Here is a 16,517-nt window from a genome sequence, read left to right as displayed (position 1 = left end):
ATAGCCTTCTTTTTTTAATGGCTCTTTTCTTGCCCCACAGCACTGTTTTTCAGCCCTTTTCTCAGTCCGTAACCCCCTTTCTTGACTTGACTCAGCCACCAGTTTCAGCTCTTTTCTCTGCCTCCAGAGCCCCCTTTTCTCCCTTCTATCAGCCTCCAGACACTCTTGTTTACCCTTTGGCGGCCCTCAGATGCCGTTCACTTGCCCCACAGCCCACTTTTCAGCTCTTTTCAGAAACATTTTTCAGTGTTTTTCTCAGCTCCCTGCCCACTTTCTTGGCTCCCACACAACCTTTTCAGCTCTTTACTCGCCACACATTCCCCTTTATTGGTCCATTTCTCAGTCCCAGGCCCCTTTTGAATCCCATTTTTCGGTCCACGGCCCAACTTTTTCTGTAATTTTCTTGGCCCCTAACCCTCTTTTCCAAGACTTTTCTAGCCCCAGGCCCTTTTCTTGGCCCTCAGTAACCTATCTCTAACCCTCAGACCTCTTGTTATGGCCCCTTTTGCCTTTTTCTACCCTTCATTTGCTCTCCAGATGTCCTTTTCAACCCTTTTTCTGGTCTTGGACCATTGTTTCGGCCCTCTGACCCCCTTTTAGCCCCTTTCCTAGCCAGAACCCTTTTTTCACCCCAAGCCCCTGAATTCGCCAATTTCTTGGGCCCCAGCCCTCTGTTCTTGCCCTTTTCACACATCCAGACCTATTTTTGACCGTTTTCTTTGCCCCAACCCCCTTTGCTGGTTCCAACCCATTTCTTTACCCTTTTCTCTGCCCAGACCTCTTTTGTGTCCCTTTCCTCAGCCCCCAGCTCCCTTTTCTGGTAGTTGTTTTGCCCCGCAAGCCTCCTTTTCTAAGCCCCCAGACTCCTTCTCAGCACCCATGATAACTTTTTACACACATGTTTCAGCCCCAGCCTGTGCATGTTCCGGATTTTAGGTGAAGAAAAAAGTCTGTAAGGCCCTCATAAAGACTTGTAAAGAGAGTGTTTCTCGAAGATCCGGTTGGAGGCTATTCCAAAGACAAGCCGCTATGGAAGGAAAGGCGGAATTCCCGGCACTGTAGGGTTTAACATGTAGTTTGACCGGAAAATCAGAGTTTTTGGATCACTTACACGAGCACTATGTTTAAAGACTGGTCTATTTTGCAAGTAGACATTGGCACTTCCATATCGGCACTTATGGGTGATCGTACTAACACGCAAAGCAATATGCTCCATAACAGGAAGCTAGTGAAGAGCAGAACAAGCCTCAATAACATGGTCCCTGCGTTTAAGTTTGTTAACAATCTAAACTGTTTTGTAACATTTGCAGTTTGGCCATATTACTCTGTGATGAGCCAAGTAAAAGGCTGCCCCAGTAATCTATTTTTGCCCCCACGATGGCACACGCCTGAGGGGTACAATTCTCTTTGTATAAAACGGGTGGATACGATAAAGGAGTGTCAGACAATAAGAGGTTATTGCAACAATATGATTAGTTTGTGCTTTCATATTCGATGAGGCATCAAGGTAAACACACAGGGTCTTAACTTTGGATGCCACTGAATTTGTGCAGCCAGCAGTAGTAAACTCTTTTTACTCACGTCGAAGCCGATCTAGCCTGTAATTGTCCAATTCTGAATAATATTGTAGATCTTATTAATGTGATGTATATCATGCTTGTCGTCCTGAGATAACTCGAGATGTACCTAAGAATCATGTTCATAGTTGGCATACAAAATACCTAAATCATCCAGGATGTCAAAGAGAGGTTTGGTGAATATGTTGTAAAGTGTGGGGGACAGACAGGATCCCCGCAGGATGCCACATTCGAGAGTGAATGGAGTATCTGCTGCTGAGTCACTGAAGACTCTGGCCGAACGGTCAGAAAGAAAAGAGTGAATCCAGCTGGCAGCATCAGATGAAAAGTTGGCTGGTGAGCATGGCATATATGCTAGTATCTTATGGTCGATCAAATCAAAGGCAGCTGAGAGATCAAGGAGCATACACAGTGCTGATCCACCCTTATCGGTAGTCTATAACATGGTGGATTTAAGATCTAAAAGGGCGGTCGCTGTGCGATCTGCAGCTCTGAATCCTGACTGCTTATGGCCGAAGAGATTATGCTTTTCAAGGTAAGGCTGCAACTGCAAACCCGCAGTCCTATTAATGATTTTTAGTTAAAAAAAGCACATTCATTATAGGATGGTAGTTAGTGGCCACGCTGTGATCAAGGGACTTTTGTTCAAAAGTGGAGTGATCCAAGCCTGTTTGATTAATGGTGGAATTGTAGCCGGCCTGAGGGAGGCATTGCTGAACTTAATAATGGAACCAACCAAACAGTGGCACATTCGTTGACAATGACTCAGGGACATGGGTCCCTTTTACAAGCCGTAGGTTTGCAGGACTCAATCATGGCTGTTACATCTTGTTCTGAGACCTCTGAAAATTAAATTCAAATGATGGAAAGCCTGGCAGGGCAGGATTTCTAAGTCCAGATGGAATAGCATTAGGTATATGTGTTTTAGAAATTGCCTGCTGTAAGGCATGAATTCTTTTCATGGGGTCCCCCTTTATGGATGTACCCCATGCTTTGTCTTTTAAGATAGTGTGATATGGGTTCACATCTGGAGACTTCAATTCCCTCCGAATTTTAAACCGTTCTTTTGAGTCAGAGTGTGCTGAGGCAATACACATTTTGGAGTGTTCCTTGGTGGCTGTAATACGTGTGTAGAAGTAGACACGTAGCTTTCCTTGTCAATGTCTGATAGTGTTCTGAGCAAGCTTTTGTGAAGTTTATTTTTGACACCTAACAGTTTACATAACTTTTGCGTAAACCAGGTTTGTTTGTTGGTCCCAGTACGAATTTACGATCTTCAAGTGGATCAATCGTATCCATTGCTAGCAATAGGGTCTGATAATAGTGCTTGCAAAACCTTGAGCTGCAATAGTAGTGACCAATTCAAAAGAAGAACTCCTCAAAGGTGCTGGTGCAGCTTTGGTAGCTATATGCATATTGCGTTCAGAGGGCAAGATATGAGAAGGATCCGATCTGGGCTTTAAGCCTGGGTAGGCACAACAAACTTAAAACAAAATGGTCTGACCAAGGACAAAGCGATATATTGAGACTGTCAGTGCGCACACCATGAGTGCCTACACAGTCTAAAAGGTGGCATTCTATGTGTCTCCCAGATATAATATCCTGGCTAAAACCTAGATCAACTAATGCTTGATTGAGGGAGTCAGCAGCAAGGTCGGTACTAATATCAACCCCCCAAGTAACAAGATATTAGAGGAGGGTTTGAGTATTGGGGTGAGAGTAGAAATCAGCTGGGCTTTCAATGATGGCATGTTATTGGGAGGACTATTCAAGATGTAGAAGCTGTACCTAACAAAGGGGTTGGAAAGCAAGTTGATCAAGAATAATTCTGAGCCTTCGGGAGCTTCAGTACATTATGAATGGTAAGATTTATGAAAATCACAGCCACCCCCCAGAGCCACAGCCAACCCACTCTGTCACTCTCTTTTCCTCCCTTTCACTACAGAGACTATCACTCTCATGCTGTCTTTCCCTCTCACTGACGCCCTCAATCCTGTCTCACTCTGTGTTCTCCCAACCCTCTTTTTTGCTCCCCAGCCTCCACCCTTGCCTATGCTTCCCCACTACCTATGTTGTTTGTGCCTACCCCTAACCTCTATGCTTGTTTGTGTTTACCCCTGACCCACACACTCTTTTGAGCTCCCCTATGGGTATACACGCATTTTTTGTCGCCTGTATTTACATCTTGGGACTTTTCATCGCCGACCATTTCATCGCCAATATTTTTTGTTTAAAACATTTTTTTGGGGGGGGTGTTTGTGTGGGTTGGGGTATGTTTATTTAAGTAAGGGGAAGTTTGGGGGGGCGCAGCCCCCCTAAAAAAATAATAATAATAATTTTGGCGATGAAAGGGTGGCGATGAAAAGTCCCACGATGTAAAATCAGGCGGCGAAATCACGTAGAACCCCCCTATGACCCTGACCGACTTTTGTGTACCCCACCACCAAACACTATTGTGCTCCCCCACCATATGACCCTCTTTTATGACCCCCAACACTTGACAGCCCCTCTCTAGATCACCTCCACAGCTTCTGCCCCTCTCCCTCTCTGCCACATTTTCTGCCTGCACCCACCCCCTTTCTGCCTACACCCACCTGTTCTCTGATGCCCACAAACCCCCTTCCCTATGCCCCAACCCTAACTCCTTCTCTTATACTCCCCCACCTACACACCCTAACTTTACCCGTTTGTCCACGCTTTACCATGCATCTCTGACCACACACTACCTCTCTACTCTCTACCAACAACCATCCTTACTTCAACCCTGCTTACCCACATCAACACCAGCTCACACATTCTTACCATGCCCACCCCTGCCACCCATTCAATGTTCCTCTGCTCCCTCTCACCTTAGCTTGGCCCTAATATCCTACTCAAGCTAACCCCTGAAATCACCATACTTACTTTAAAAGTTACACACACGTGTGCAAGTGTTTACTAACATATAGAATTAGTAATAGAAAATGTTAAATAACTTTGATACATCACAGTGAAGAGAAGTCTTTCTTTGAAGTATATAACTAATGTTAAGTGCCTGCAAACAACAACTTTCAGACATATTTGGGATTACAGAGTAAATAGAGCCCAATCATTTATTACAGTCTTACAGATGTCAAATGCAATTAACAACTTAAAACGCCAAAACTATTGGATTTGGCAATGCTTGTTATAATTCTTAGCTTCACTTGTTTAGTAGAGGCAAAACCTAATATAAAGAAGTTAGGTGTGTCAACTCAAAATTAGGCTGTTTGATGCATATTTACAGCCAGTGAAATTGTGTTGCTGGCCTTAAAAAGAAGCATCTGAACTGCTCATTGAAAAACCGGTTTAAGATCCCTTGCGGGTGTTGTTGATAGTTCCTGGGCTCAGTTGCCTAACGCTGTGTAAGCTCTAATTAAGTTTATGCAAAATCCTCTTTCAATTCTATGGGAAGAAGAAACCAGCATTACAATGGCACAAAGCATTGTGCAATCTCCTTGATGACGAAAGATGAGAGCAAAACATAACATCTAAAGATAAAGTGCCAAGCAGTATAGACACTGTATCATTGTCTTACTTCCTCTGGGTTTCCAGCACCGTTCATGCATTTATCCATTTCCCCTAAGCAACAAGAACCCACAAAAGGCCCACTCAGGCTAATCTGACTACCTTAGTGGAGAGTTATAGGTTTACATGTTGCTCTTTTTTGTATTGGGAAACGCCACTCTGGCCGGCACATATATATACTATTTTGGCCCAAATTGACACAGCCTGTTGAGATGTTCTCTATTAAGTCACCACTAGTTGTTCCCTTATCAATTAGTTGGGGTGCAAGCACCTGCTCTGGCCACAATACACATGTATGAATGCACCCCCATGCTACGGCAGCAGTACACATGGCTCTTTACCATTTAGGCGAGTGCCATTTAACATTTCACGGGTGGACCAGAGATCAGCGTGCTCTCCAGGAAGACCCCTCAATCAACAGGAACCATGATTCGGTCCTGGTGAACCTTTTAATAAACACTGCCAGTAGCAAACAGGGTTCCACCCTCCCCAGCAATGTAATATAACTGCATAAGGAACTGACACCAGTGTGTGTATTCTGTGTAATGTATGCCATAAGTTCTGTCAATGTCAATTTCTAATGATTTACATGCTGGTGCATGAACGTCTGCAGTTTAACAGACTATAAAGACATGGAACAGTATATTTAACAGGTCAATTCTGTAAGCAATTGATTTGGATTTTTTTCTTCTACCGACAATAACATGGACAACACGACCTGCTCAGTACGGAACACATTTGTGCATGGGCAGGGCGGGAGTGACTAGCTATTCCTATTCCCATCACACAATCACAACAGCAGCCTGGGATTTCATTTCTCGGCCAAATGCATAATGAGGTGGGTAGTACTGAATACATCCAATAAAAGACATGTGAGCAGTTAATAGACAGACACTATAGAAATGTAAACATGTTTTTTATGTTCAGCTGGATGGAGACGACTGATGAGAAGGTTTGCTGCCCCCAAGCACCTCAAACAGTGCACGTATCATTCAATTTGGCCACGACATTAAGGGCCTGCTCTGCAGGAAAGCGGCTAATGCAAGATGCTGCGCATGGGCAGTCCGGTTTTCCACCCAGAGGGGCAACATAAAGAGAGCAAAGAGTTGCAGTTAGTTCATCTCTAGGTGATGAGGAAAAAAGAAGTAAATATGTCAGAGGCAGCTCACTGAAAGAGGGGCACTAATATCGCTGCAAAGGCTGCACCACATGTTTACTGAGATTGTCAAGGACAAATAAGGCTATTGATACATGGCACTAGACCATTTATTTTGAGGGGCATTATTTCGTTATTTGTATAATTGTAATTGCTTGTATAAAGTTGTGGTTGGAAAATAGTATTAGCAGAGTCTTCAGAGACTTCATAAACCAATGAGCGAATGAGTTAACGTTGGTCCTCTTTTGAACACTTAAAATGAAACTTGCTTGTGAGAGTGTGCTCATGTGTGTATGGATACAACCACAGTTGTGCGTATATGGAAACTTTTGTCATGTGTATCTCTGTATACAAATTGGTATTGTAAAGACAAGTTTAGACCAATGGAGAGAGAGAACAACATTTATATTCGACTTCCACCATTAACATTTAAGCAAAATACTTAATATAATACAACACATCACAAGAACCATGTCTCTAAAACACCAACATACATCATGTATACATACTTTCTAGAAATAGATTAAAATTGCTTATGAAATCCTGTAAAAGAAGCTGTAACATATTCAGGATGATTGCCAGCCTATGCTACAATCATTTTTGAAAAACATACATTTTGAGGGTAATTTTGTGAAAAGCGTGTATTGCTTGTAGGGTACCAACAACACATGCATTTCCGTGTTGCTTGTCCCCTGTATGCAATTTTCAACACTTCCAAAGCTGAGCGTAATTATGAAGAGTTATCACAAGGTTTCAACTTCAGGGTTAGTCTCGCTGCCTTGTGCCATGTCAACTGCCAGTTGTGGAGGAGGTGATTCGGGAGACCCAAATGCCAACTTCTACAGCAATCAATCCTTACCAGGGCCACCGATCTTGTGATGTCTTCCTTGTGCTCAAGTCAAGGCACAACTTGATGCAATGCAACATATGCTGCAGAGGTGGGCATTTTTTAACAAAAAGTTGCTGGATCATTTTGCTGAAAGAGATATTTCTCTCAATGGAGTACCAGGAAAAGTGGGAACACTTAGGGTCTGATTCAAAAAAGTGTTCTTCTATGGTGCAATACCATTGGAAAATGCTTTGTAAATCAGGCCCTTAGACTTAGGACAGTGACAATATGGGGGATGATCATGCCCACGATGGAACAAATGCAGTCCCGTACTAGGCTAAGGAAGGTGGAGATCCCGAGAGAAGTTGGGGAGAGGTTGTGTAGTTTTAAGACTATTTGCATATCATCTGCGTGCATTTGGAAATGAGTAGAAAGGGGTTGTAAGGTGCCTGTTATCAACTTCATGACACAAATGAAGATCAAGTGGTTGGAAGGCTCAGAGGGGTATTACAGGAGATACTCTACATTGTAAGAAGGACAAGATCCCTTTTTGAACCATTGCCTCAAGGCTCAAGGTTTGAAGACTCTACAAGACAATGTAATAGTTGACAGAATCGAATGTCATGTATACAACAAAAACAAAGAGGGTCTCTCGGCTGTCTATTTCCAACATTGTGAGAAATTCTTAATTCACATATAGCAGAGACATCCAAGCGCTACAACAGTGGCTTCCCTTTTTTTGTTTGTCATGTATTATATCTTCTGCTTCACTTTCTGCCACAAGTTGCAGTGCAGCAACTTCTCCAGTATCTTGCCAATGAAAGGGATGTTCAGAGTTACAGTATCATCGAACTGGCCTGCCAAGGGGTTGAAGGATCCCTTTTAACCTAGGGTAGGCGGCAAACAAAAGAAATGACAGAAGTGGTCTTAGGGAGTTAAGAGGGACTCTGTCCCTGGCACTCAAGTAAGAATGGAGCCATGCGTTTATATGGGTGCCTCTTTCTCTGTCCCGATACCTAATAGCTTCTGTCCCGGCGCTGTCTCCCTTTCCACACTTTCAGCTGGTCCCTGGAACAGTACAGCGACCAGTATAAACTAGGCTGTTCAGACCCCTGTGACGGATGACTGTTCTTGGGAAGCAGGACCATCAAGAGAAAAAATGCAAGTATCATAATGAAACTGGGTTACCCATCCCAAAACCTTTGTTCACAGGGACTTAATTAATCTAGGGAGGGAAATAGAGCCCAGTAAGCCACAGTGGGTGCATGGATCACATGGTAAAGATGGACATTGGAGAGAGGGCTGTGTGAAAGACCCGTATGAACTCTCCCAGAGAAGGTCCTGGTCTAAAAGGGAAGGAGATGGTAGGAGCTGGGACTAGATAAAGAGTGATAGCCACCAGGAAAGCAGCTGACTCAGGTAACTAATTAGAGTTGAAGGAAGGTTCTAGGCAGAAAGGGGGTGTATAAAAAGCCAGTCAGTTAACTGTGAGAGGTGTTTGGGAGAGGTTGGGGATGGGGATGAAGGTCCAAATAGACCGGTGAGAAGTGGGCAGCAGCTGAAAGAGGACTTCAATGAGACTTTGGATTGTTAGCAAAGAGACAGGTAAGGTGTTGGGACTGAGAAATGGATCCAACTTCATGTGGTTGGAGGCAATATTTTAGGGAGAGTAGAGGGAGGTTGAGAGTAGGATAGCGAGAGATAGGAATTGGAAGTGACAGATAGGAGGTTGATGTAGAGCAGGGGCAGTGTAGAGTGAGGAAGAGTGAGAGCCGAAGAGAAGTGAAGAATATCCGGTGTGAGCTGGAATGTGGATACAGGAGAAGGGAGAGAGGGTGACAAGACCAGGGGATGGAGTGTAGAGAGGAGAAAGAACAGGAGGGAGTTGTAGAGTATAGACCAGCATAGAGAGAATGATAGATGCGTTCAGGAGATGGAGCTTAGAGGAGAGAGATCAGGAGGGAGCTGGAGAGTAGAGACAGGAGGAGTGAGAGAAAGAGAGAGAGAGAGGCAGAGAGAGAGAGAGAGGGGGTGGGGGTGGAAGACCAAGAGGAGTGTAAAAAGGAGATCGAGAGGGACAAGACTGGAGACAATGTGAATAGACTTATCAGAGAGAGTAGAAATATTAGGACATAGATGTGGCGAGAGGTAAAGAAGATAGGCATAAAGAGAACTGAGTGAGGAAATGGCAACCGACAATCAGAATACACTGCTAGGTCACCTAGGAGGTCCCTGGCAGAGTCAGAGAGATAAGGCCATGACCTGTATGCCCTATCTAGTATAGCAATATACCAGACATTAGGGGCACATGAGCTGGAGATATTTATGTACAATATGCAGACAGCATGCAAAGAAGACCATCATAGATCACGCAGAGTGACCCTAAATACGTGTTTGCAGCATTTATTGTTTGGAGCATGGACCCTCCTCCCTTTTTGGTAATGGCCATCACTCTTTCAGCAAACTCCATTTTTGGGAACCCCTCCTTCAATTTTCCAACCACTGTCTTACACTAGAAAACCAATTGGAAATTACATGGCCATTTACCCAATTGTTCTCAAACATAAAACTGCAAAAAGCAGTCTTTGAACAATGTATTTTAAATATTTTACTGGGCAGAACACAGCCAAATTTCTTTAGATTTCTTAGAGTTCCTTTGCTATGCTCGGCCACTCACGCTAACTCGTGGGAGGAGCTAATCCCTCTCCAATAAAAGATATTCACCTCCCACCAGTGACCTTGAATCATTTCCAATGGCAGAATTCTTCAGGAGCCACCCATCCCCCAGCACCAAAATCTGCCTCTGCCACTGGCATGCACATAATATTTTTTTGCAACAAACAGTGTGTCAGGATTCGTAAATCAGGGAGGCATACTGGCAATCTTTCCTCTCATACTCGTTTGCTTTCCACACCTGGGGTTCCTTCGCTTTTGTCACGAAGACGCTGCTTCAGAACACGGAGGTTTGCTCAGCCAGTCCGTTCGGTCTATCTGAAGCAGCGCTGGTCTTTGCCATGGAAACGCAGTCACTCTGCGTACCTGAGGTCACGTGTCTTTACACATCCTTAGAACCTCACGTGACTTTTTGTTTTTCCTTCTTATACCCCGCCTCCCCGCTACTCGCTGCTTCTGAAATTGTTATTTCTCTTGCCGCTACGTATCTGACCTTACTCCTGCTGTATTCTGTGTTTTGACCTGGACCGCCTACTGGATTCCTGTTTCTGTACCCTCTTGTTGTTGTCTCGACCCTCGGAACTGCTTTTTTGGATTTGTTACGGATCACGGACGTCTGTTCGATTTTTGCCCGCATGGTTTTCGACCCTTGGAACATTTCACGGATCTCTCCTTGTCAAGTTTTTGGCTGGTGCTACCATCTACGTCCTTCATTCTGCTGCTACTGGAACATTTCTACGGACTTCCTTGTTTCCCCTTGGAACTGAAGACTTTATACTAGGCGTCCGCGTGCCGTCGGTTTCAGTGGACATTGCTGTTTGTTGGACTCTTGTGTAAGCGTCCTCGTGCCGGCGGTGGGTAGGTGGATCGCATTGCTTCTGGATCACTCCGGCGCTTCATTGGTTTCTTCAGTTTATTTGGAACTTCCTGGGAAACTCTCATCCGGTAAGACTGTTCCTTTCTTTCTGATTCTCTTTTTGGTCATTGTATGGTTCCAGTTACTTACTGGTTATTCTTGTCCCCTCAGAAATCTGACGCCACCTTCCTTTCTGAATTGCCAGTCAGTCTACTATAGTCTATTTTCAGGTACTTGAGGTGGGCTTGTTTGAGCATTGCTATTCAAGTTGTCTTCTGCCACTAATATACGGTTCCTTTACAGGTTGACTGGTTCCCGTGAAGTCCTCTCATCACTTGGTCAATTGACTGGTCAGAGAGTTTCTGCTACATCTCTCTTGGGTTCATTGACACTCATCTTTTGGTCAATTGACTGGTCAGAGAGTTTTTTCTACATCTCTGTTGGGTACATTGACAAAAATAATGTGTCCTCTACACGACGAGTTCAACGACTTGAAGTCAGGATTCTGGTTATTTGTCAAGGAATATCTCCTGACTTAACACAGTGGCAGATGGTACGTTGGCACTGAATACTGTCCTTCTGGAGCCTTCCGCTCATCTACCTTTAACATTCTGCAAGTGATTCCGTTCTCCAAGCAGAGATTTGGAGGAGGATCTTTATCCTCAGCAGGCGCCTCCCTCTGGTATAGCCTCACTGCCATCCTCTGCCTTCAGCCCGATCTCTTTAAGTTCCGGAAACTTCTTAAGACATTCCTCTTCTCCTCTTCCTTCTCTCTCCCTCTACCCTGCTAACCTCTCTCTGCTCTATTCTCTCTACCTCCTTCTCCCACACAGCTTTCCGCCTGGCCGCCGGGTGTACCTCAGAGTCTCACAGGTCCCTGGCACCCTCGCCAGGCCTCAGACACTTGCCTCCAGGCCTGCACCTGCCTCATTGCTACTGCACTTGGTCAATGTCCCATAAGAGTGCCATCTCTCAGCACTTATTCCAGTTCCTGACTGACTGGACACACGTGGACCTCAACCCTCCCCTCCTCCATTTGCCCCCCCCCTCACCTCTACCTCTGTATAGACTTGTACCATTCAGATATTCAAGGGCTCAGAATGACTGTTGTTGTTCCCCTGTTGCCTCACTCCTTGAGCGCTTTGAAACACTTGCCTTGTGTATAGCTCTTTACAAATAAACATTACCATACCATACATTAGGGCACCAATGGCCAGGGACCTCCCCCGTGTTTCTTTGTTAGCTGAATGATGCAAGATTTGATTAAAATACAAACTTGCATATTTCAGATCCTGTGGGATACTGTGGCATGAAATTGAACATTTTGCAGCATAAAATGTATTTTTTGCAGCATATGTGATACACATTTTTTTAATTGCCTAAAGGCCAGCATGTTACCATTATCACCTATTTGTATGTTGGTTATGCTGTAGTGTAATAGAACGTGTGCCAGATGTCCCAAGCTTGAAAGATCAGTGTTTGTTTTACCCATTTTTTGTTTGAATTGCATTCCTATTTTACAATATTAAATGTATTCATGGTTATCTCTGGTAACGATGTAAATGCATCCCTTTCTTGGGGTTTCGGCCACACACTGGTGGATCCAGAAATCCCCCCATGACAGTCTAGGAGAAGGTAGATTTCCTAAAGCACTGCTAAATGTTACATTTGCGTCTCTCCCTGCACTCTTTCTCATACTATGCCTCTGGCTCTCTCCCACACACTCTCCATCTTTTTGTCATGATATGTTTCCATTCTCTCTCCTTTCGTCTTCCTCTTCTCGCCTTTGCCTTTTTTTGCTTGCTCTCACTGTACTGCGCCCCTTCTTTTGCTTGGTCTCTATCTTTTTCTCTCCCTCTGCTATGTCTCGTCCATTCTGACCCTCTCCCTCTTGCCATTGCTTTCAGTGCTTATGGATGTCTTTGAATCTTCACTGTTTTGCTTTCTCTCTGCTTCGCTCCTATTCAATTCTCCCTTTTCTCTCCAGTTTACCCTCTCACCGAGTCCATCTAGTGATTCTACACCCCCTTTACTCCTGCAGTCCATCATTTGCTTCTGTTTCTCCTCTTCCCCTGACATGTTCCTTTCACTTAACATTGGTATTACCATTTCCAGTCTTTTTTTACTTGTCTTTTGCGTTCTCTCCATCACCCCCTTGTTTTCCTTAGCTCACTTATATCTTCCTCTCAGATCCTTCTGTGTTTTTTTTCAGTTTTCCCCTTTCTCACCCCCTCCGATCATCACCATTTATTATTGTTCATAACCCCCTCCCTCAGTCTATCACCCAAACCCTTTAATTTTCATTGAATTTGTCCCCCATCACTTTTCTTTAGCAGAATAATTTGCATTTTATAGCTGAGAACTAATTATCTCAACTATCCAGGGGCATGTGAATGAACACATTGACAAACTGACCATTAAGGGGGTAATTCATAGAATTCAGCGCACAAGTGGCGCACGCGGCTGGCGCACAGTGTGCGCGTGCGAATCCCTGTGCCAGGCGCGTGCGCTAAAATCCATTTCCGCGCACAGCGTATTCATGGATTCCAGCGACCAAAACCAGCCGTGGCGCACAGTGGCGCAGCGACCCTGCAGCAGCGCTAGTTACGCCCCCAAGAACGCCTCTCGCGCAGGGAAAAGCCATCAATATACCCAATCCAGCGCAAAGGGCTGCGCTAACCCTGTACCAGCACAGCAAGCGGGCTACGTGTATCACTGGGGTGCGCGGGAAGTACCTCACGCGATTGGCCCGTGCGAGCAGGGTACGCGTATTTCAGGGGTGCGCGGGAATTTCCACACGCGATTTCATCATGGTACGTGTATTTCAGGGGTGCGCGGGAATTTCAACACGCGATTGGGCCCGTGCGAGCAGGGTACGCGTATCTCAGGGGTGCGCGGGAAGTTCCACACACGATTCCATCAGGGTACGTGTATTTCGGGGTGCGCGTGAAGTTCCACACGCGATATCAGCAGGGTACGTGTATTTCAGGGTTGCACGTGAAGTTCCACACGCGATATCAGCAGGGTACGTGTATTTCAGGGTGCAGGGGAAGTTACACACGCGATTTCAGCAGGGTACGTGTATTTCAGGGGTGCGCGGGAATTTCCACACGCGATTTGGCCCGTGCGAGCAGGGTACGCATATCTCAGGGGTGCGCGGGAAGTTCCACACGCGATTCCATCAGGGTACGTGTATTTCAGGGCGCGGGGGAAGTTTCACACGTGAAATCAGCAGGGTACGTGTAATCCAGGGGTGCGCGGGAAGTTCCACACGCGATTCCATCAGGGTACGTGTATTACAGGGGTGCACAGGAATTTCCACACGCGATTGGGCCCGTGCGAGCAGGGTACGCGTATCTCAGGGGTGCGCGGGAAGTTCCACACGCGATTCCATCAGGGTACGTGTATTTCGGGGTGCGCGTGAAGTTCCACGCGCGATATCAGCAGGGTACGTGTATTTCAGGGTGCAGGGGAAGTTACACACGTGACTTCCGCAGGGTATGTGTATTTCAGGGGTGCGCGTGAAGTTCCACACGCGATTTCCATAGGGTACGCGTATCTCAGGGGTGCGCGGGAATTTCCACACGCGATTGGGGGTACGCGTATATCAGGGGTGCGCAGGAAGTGCCACACGCGATTTCAGCAGGGTACGTGTATTTCAGGGGTGCGCGGGAATTTCCACACGCGATTGGGGCTACGCGTATCTCAGGGGTGCGCGGGAAGTGCCACACGCGATTTCCGCAGGGTACGTGTATCTCAGGGGTGCGCAGGAATTTCCACACGCGATTGGGCCCGTGCGAGCAGAGGACGCGTATCTCAGGGGTGCGCAGGAAGTGCCACACGCGATTTCAGCAGGGAACGTGTATTCCAGGGGTGCGCGGGAAGTTCCACATGCGATTCCATCAGGGTACGTGTATTACAGGGTGCGCGGGGAGCACCACACGTGAATTGCACGTGTGGGTCCTCCCAGGTGTTCCCTCTACACCCTCCACGCACCCTGCTGGTGGCTCACACCACAGGGGCCTACCCTGCACATTTCCTGCAGGCACACCATCCACCATGGCCATGACCCCCAGCCAACCCACATGTCAACTTGCACTACTGCCCACCAACGCATGTACCTCTGCACCCCCAGTCACCAGAGGCACCCTCCACCAGGCCCCACCCATGTCTCCCAGCACCCCCACCCAACAGCAGTGCAGGGTCACCCACCACCAGGCCCCCACCCATGTCTCCCGGCACCCACACCCCCCAGCCACCAGGGGCAGCCTCCACCAGGCCCCCACCCATGTCTCCCACCAGCCCCACCCCCCCAGTCACCAGGGGCAGCCTCCACCAGGCCCCCACCCATGTCTCCCACCACCCCCACCCCCCAGCAGTGCAGGGGCACCCACCACCAGGCACCCACCCATGTCTCCCACCACCCCCACCCCCCAGCCACCAGGGGCAGCCTCCAGCAGGCCCCCACCCATGTCTCCCAGCACCCCCACCCCCCAGAACTGTGGGGCACCTGCCAGCAGGCCCGCACCCATGTCCAACTCATGTTCCCCACCACCCCTACCCCCCAGCACCGTGGGGCACCTGCCAGCAGGCCCCCACCCATGTCCAACTCATGTTCCCCACCACCCCCACCCCCCAGCACTGTGGGGCACCTGCCAGCAGGCCCCCACCCATGTCCAACACATGTTCCCCACCACCCCCACCCCCCAGCAGTGCAGGGGCAGCCTCCACCAGGCCCCCACCCATGTCTGCCAGCACCCCCACCCCCCCAGTCACTAGGGCAGCCTCCACCAGGCCCCCACCCATGTCTCCCACCACCGCACCCCCCCAGTCACCAGGGTCAGCCTCCACCAGGCCCCCACCCATGTCTCCCACCACCCCCACCCCCCCAGTCACCAGGGGCAGCCTCCACCAGGCCCCCACCCATGTCTCACACCACCCCCACCCCCCAGCAGTGCAGGGGCACCCACCACCAAGCCCCCACCCATGTCTCCCAGCACCCCCACCCCCCAGCACTGTGGGGCACCTGCCAGCAGGCCCCCACCCATGTCCAACTCATGTTCCCCACCACCCCCACCCCCCAGCACTGTGGGGCACCTGCCGGCAGGCCCCCATCCATGTCCAACTAATGTTCCCCACCACCCCCACCCCCCAGCACTGTGGGGCACCTGCCAGCAGGCCCCCACCCATGTCCAACACATGTTCCCCACCACCCCCACCCCCCAGCAGTGCAGGGGCAGCCACCACCAGGCCCCCACCCATGTCTCCCAGCACCCCCACCCCCCAGCCACCAGGGGCAGCCTCCACCAGGCCCCCACCCATGTCTGCCAGCACCCCACCCCCCCAGTCACCAGGGGCAGCCTCCACAAGGCCCCCACCCATGTCTCCGACCACCCCCACCCCCCCAGTCACCAGGAGCAGCCTCCACCAGGCCCCCACACATGTCTCCCACCACTCCCACCCCTCCAGTCACCAGGGGCAGCCTCCACCAGGCCCCCACCCATGTCTCCCAGCACCCCCAGCCCCCCAGTCACCAGGGGCAGCCTCCACCAGGCCCCCACCCATGTCTCCCACCACCCCCACCCCCCCAGTCACCAGGAGCAGCCACCACCAGGCCCCACCCATGTCTCCCACCACCCCCACCCCCCCAGCAGTGCAGGGGCACCCACCACCAGGCCCCCACCCATGTCTCCCAGCACCCCCACCCTCCAGCCACCAGGGGCAGCCTCCACCAGGCCCTCACCCATTTCTGCCAGCACCCCCACCCCCCAGTCACCAGGGGCAGCCACCACCAGGCCCCCACCCATGTCTCCCAGCACCCCCATCCCCCAGCCACCAGGGGCAGCCTCCACCAGGCCCCCACCCATGTCTCCCAGCACC

Source organism: Ambystoma mexicanum, chromosome 1p (assembly GCF_040938575.1).
Source record: "Ambystoma mexicanum isolate Mex_15411 chromosome 1p, UKY_AmexF1_1, whole genome shotgun sequence".
In the NCBI taxonomy this organism is placed as follows: domain Eukaryota; kingdom Metazoa; phylum Chordata; class Amphibia; order Caudata; family Ambystomatidae; genus Ambystoma; species Ambystoma mexicanum.
The sequence above is the reverse complement of the archived record's forward strand: the minus strand, read 5'-3'. Positions refer to the sequence as shown.